The sequence below is a fragment of the Neodiprion pinetum genome, chromosome 6, assembly GCF_021155775.2.
Source record: "Neodiprion pinetum isolate iyNeoPine1 chromosome 6, iyNeoPine1.2, whole genome shotgun sequence".
In the NCBI taxonomy this organism is placed as follows: domain Eukaryota; kingdom Metazoa; phylum Arthropoda; class Insecta; order Hymenoptera; family Diprionidae; genus Neodiprion; species Neodiprion pinetum.
The window spans coordinates 16,715,887-16,720,951 of record NC_060237.1 but is presented as its reverse complement, the minus strand read 5'-3'; the positions used below and the strand labels follow the sequence as shown (position 1 = coordinate 16,720,951).

Sequence of the window (5,065 nt, the reverse complement as noted above, 5' to 3'; positions counted from 1 at the left end):
CTATTTACATCCCAATCACCCGTGAATTTGGACCCTCCGAAACCGTAGATTGATGCGGTGAATTATATTTGTCACCCGTTACATCTGGTGCCTAAATTATGCCTTTCCATTTACTACGCTTCAACCCCGGACTGTAGCCGAGATCAGCTCCCCCCGCTGTCTTAAGTCCCTTTGACGTATACTTTCAAGTTTATTCTTAAGAATAGATCGATTTCGCTTTAAAGTTTATGGACAGCACACGTTGGGGCTGCGTGGGGGCGTCTGCGCCTATTACATTTTGCTTACATGCAAACAACTCGCAGCCTGAGTTGCTTTCCAGACAGTTAAATTTAATTAAACTCGCTTATATGAGACACGGTACGAAATTTGAGAGTAATTGAATAACCGTGTACACATAGCCAGACGGCAACGGTTGAATAAACATTGGAATTATCGATTGATATGAATTATCCACCAATTTGTACCGTTCTATAAACTTTGTGACGGATAATTAGCTTTATCAGACTTCTGCGCAATTTTCTCTTTATATAAAGAAACTTCAGCAATTAACCTGCCAAATCGCCATCCGCCCTCTTTTGAAAACGAATACATAGAGAAGGCTGCGCCGCGTCAGAGGCGCAGGAGCTGCACCAGCGCCCATAAACGGCCGTCTTTGTATTCAGATTAAGACTAAGCACTGCTTAACTACAGAATAAATAGCTTAATTTTCCTAATTAAAATTGCTTCGTCCGCAGCCCAGCATCTAGCCCTCAGTTCTTGAAGAGGCGACAGGCCCAGCGGTCGGTCCGTATCCGGTTTAACCTTTGGTTTACTAACCGTTGGATATGGATTGCGATTGACAATTCAGCCAAGCTCGAAAGTTCTCGCTCTATTTTTTTCTTCCTCCAGAGTGAAGTTAGAAACTACATTTTTAATTTGTCAAAGTGGTGTGATTGCATGTCATACAATAAGTAGTAACCTTGTAATTACGAAGCGCTGTTCAGAAAAGATCGTTTTCACCCTCATGCTGAGGACCTAAGCGGGGAAGATCGAGGTCAATTGGAACATCGGGTGAATGTAACATCTGTTCGATACTACCCACTGCCGTTTATCGGCAGTTATATGGAATTTAAATTTGGGGGTGTACCTACACTTTGACCAATGAATCACTCGGACGTTTGCGTTGTTCGTCGGGTGTGTGTGGTTAGCAACTAAGTCAAAAACTCATTATTTCTCACTGCAGTTTGAGGAATAAACATGTAATACAAACTCAATCGAAAATATTTTCATACGTGCCATACACACAGAATAAAGATTTATTGATTTTGCCAAATAAAAGAATCAAATCTGCTGCAACGAGTATACTTTTTAACCTAAGAAATGTCACTTCATTCAATAAAAATATGCCGGTACAATCATTGTGTCATCAAGTGAAACCGCAATTATTTGAGTTACCAAAAAATTTCTTCAGCCACATTTGATCGCCGTATTTGGTGGAATTGGTAATTTTTTTTATTTTTTTACTTGTCGCGTCAAACTCTAGCGATATTGTAAAACGTTCAATAGATAAAATTTAAAAGCATATACAAATTGCAAAATATCTTTAATGAAATATTGGAAATATCCACAATATACTCGTGGATTGCAATAACGCTTTTGCAATAACGCAGTAACAACAAAATTAGTTTCTTAGACACCTGGATAATTAATGACAGAGGAAGGATATTGATCGACTGTTATCGGAAAGAAACATGGACCCGAAGATATATCAACTTTCACTCTCATCACTCGCTGCAATTAAAAAAAAAGTGTAGCAATCGGCTTATCCGACCGAACATACTCGCTGATGCTCAATTCAGGAAAAATAATTTAAAACTAGTACTGGAAACACTCAGAAAGAACGGTTATTCAGTGAAATTGATCAAGCACATACAAACACAAAAAATTCACAAATGTTATAACAACTGTACAGATCTCGATGTGGGTAACATAAATAACAATAACCAAACGTGTCTTAGGTTTATTCTATTCATTGATGGCTTGTCACAAAACATCAAAAATATATCAGTGAAGGAAAACATCAACGTCTCGTATATAAAATTACCAACACTCGTAACAAGTTATTCACTTGTCTTACATCCAAAACTGCTACGCAAAATCAAACTTACATCGTTTATAAAAATGAATGTAACCAATGTGAGAAATGCTATGTTGGCCAATCCTCTCAACATCTTAACCCCTTTCCGTACCATTTACCTCGACGAAAATCGGACCCAAGTGGTAACTCGTGACTAACTCTCGTGGCGTACCGATAGGAACTGACATTCAATTGCGACCGTTATATTACAATGTCTAGTTCGTGATGTTTATATTTGGCCCGACTATCTGTTCATGAGCCTGGCTCGTCATATTCATGTTTGGGTCAAAATCTTCATCACAAGGCAGACTCGTTAAAGTACGGGAAAGGGTTAAAAACGCATAGCCAATCGTAAATACAATCTAAAATCTTGTAATCCCGAAGAATCGGTTTTGGTTCATCAAGCATTGGTGGAGTAATATAATTTTAACTTTGATGATGTTAAGATGGTTGACAGAGACAACAACTTGCATAAAAGACTCATCAAGGAAATGATCCATATGTCCAAAAACGACATAGTTAACAAAAGAACTGACATACAGAACGTAAGCTACCTCTATTCTGATATTATCTGACTCGCATCCACTGTTTTGTACTACAATTTAAGTTCAAATGTTTTTGACATAAAGCTGATTAAAATGTAAACATGTACTCGACTTGGCACTCAACTCTGTATTCAACTTGATTGATAAGGTCAGCCATTTTAATCATCGCGAGTGGATTTCCTTTCCTCCTCGATAGCCATGAAATAAACATCTAAGCGTTAAGGACAGTCATTTTAAGTAAACAATAAACTATCATTTATCTAGGCATAAGGAGCTTTGGTTAATTACTAACGTAAAATATTCAATTGGCATTCATGCGCATACTTAGTATTATTAATAACTTATGCAATATTTGACGTATATGTATTTCAACCGGTAAAAAATCATGCTGTGCAACGATCCTCGTACGATACTATGGTTGCTACAGAATTTAAGAAAATTTCTTATTCTTGTTTTTAGTAAATTAATCATCCAAATCTAAATCATATAATCTTCTGTTTGAATTTTGGCGCCCCTATATCTCAGTCTTACGTAGTCCACTATTGAATGTCAAATCACCATCTGAATTCCGATAAAATTTGGTTGTGGGTATGATCGATATTGAATCACTTTCTTCAATGAGGGCGTCGTAACAACATCTAACAATAAGCCTAAAGGTCGTCAATTTTATTGTAAGTTAATCCATTTCCGTCGTTTTCTTGCATTGCAATTTAAACTCTCCAGTCATTTACCACCTTTTGTAACGTGTATTGTAGTACAAATTTAATTTAACATGCCATATTTAACAGGTGCAAATATGATAGTTCATGCTTAACCTCAAAATTAAGGAATAGGCGGTATCGCATATTATTGTAAATTTAACTTAACTAACACATCAGATGTAATGTAATCTCAAAAAACAGACATATCAATTGGAAGAAAAACAAATGTTTAGTTACGCATTTATTTTATTTTTTTTTTTTTGTCTAGATCGAAGATGGTCGGCGGGGCCCGGCCGAAACGTCGTTTTCCACGTTCATAATAAATATATATGTACAAATGATCAACAACCAACGAAATCTACATTTATTAAGTAATCAGGTATAGTTAGTGCATTATTGCATAAAAGTACTTAACGTTGAATAGCACAATTATTACAAAAGTAAATAATAAACTTAAAAAAATATATCATGTGGTCATTCCAGTTGGCTTTGGTGATCCTGTTAAGAAGTAAGTCTCCTCACTTAGAAAAAAGAAATCTTACTGAATCTGCTACGATAGTACAACTGACCCGCACTAGTCTCATGCTACATGAAGCATAATATTTTTTACTCATTACATGGGATGTGTACTAATAATCTTCTTTCTAAAAATTCACAGTTTCATGCACCACTCCAGTTCATACTTTTGTTAGTCATTTTGAGATAATTGGTTGAATTTGAAACCCAGAAATTCAGTTTCTGTGTAACAAATCTTCGCAAACTGCTGAACTGACTCACCATGAAAAATCTGTTTCATATCTGTTTAGTTATTTCTAACTAATTCACATGACAACTCACCTTGTACAGTAATATTCAATAATGCAGTGCATTATTTCATATTTTTTGCATCGCCAGTCATTTTCACATAATTCGTAGTACAGAAGCGAAAGTTTTTTGTTTCGGACCGAACACAAAGTAGCCGAAGGGTAGGTATTAATGAATATTACTGTACACGTAGATAAGTAATGAAGAATAGGTTCCATATAATATCGTATCTAGTTGCAGATAGTGCAAGACAGACGGTACGAATTTACTTGTATCGGATACTTTTACGTCGCCTGACATACGGTAAATGTGCAACGATCGCTCGTATTTTTTCTTCTTTTCATATTGATTAGAATATTATGAGTGAAAGAATTATTAATACTTGTGCATACTTTTTTCTATCATGTAATGGAGTTCAGATAAAAAAAAAAGAAAAAAAATAATTAATGTATATATTCGATTTTATTTCGCTTAGCAAAGAATTATACGAAAATCGGTAATCAATGTGTGGCATTTCTCATTTCTAACGTCATAATCCGACTTGAGAGTACAAGGTGAACCATTCCCGGCAAAACAGTTACATTGTAGGTTTTTACCTGATTTAAATAGTTTCAAACAGGTAATTTAGATTTTCTTGTACATATTTGTAATTATATTTGTAGTTGAACTGTCTCAGTAAATTAATAATTTTGAATTACTCCGTTTAAAAAAGTTTTAAGAATTGCCTTTTTTCATGGTGTGTATTCGTACCAGAACTGTTGTCAAACTCATAGGTAACAAATGTTGAAGAACAAATTTTTTCCTAAAATGCAACTGTCACCGAGACGGTTCACCTGGTTCTCACCGGAGAATTATGACTAGGTACTATGCGTTCAATGTTCTCTCTTTACATGCACCAA

General features: G+C 35.5%; 1 long non-coding RNA gene across 1 annotated transcript; it reads left to right on the top strand.

Moving 5' to 3' along the window:
* Window positions 1–3,292: 3,292 nt before the first annotated feature.
* On the top strand, window positions 3,293–4,595 carry LOC138191156 (uncharacterized). The gene is made up of 3 exons (XR_011177466.1): window positions 3,293–3,332; window positions 3,631–3,741; window positions 3,846–4,595. It is a non-coding gene; the product is annotated as an uncharacterized lncRNA (long non-coding RNA).
* The last annotated feature ends 470 nt before the right edge of the window (window positions 4,596–5,065 follow it).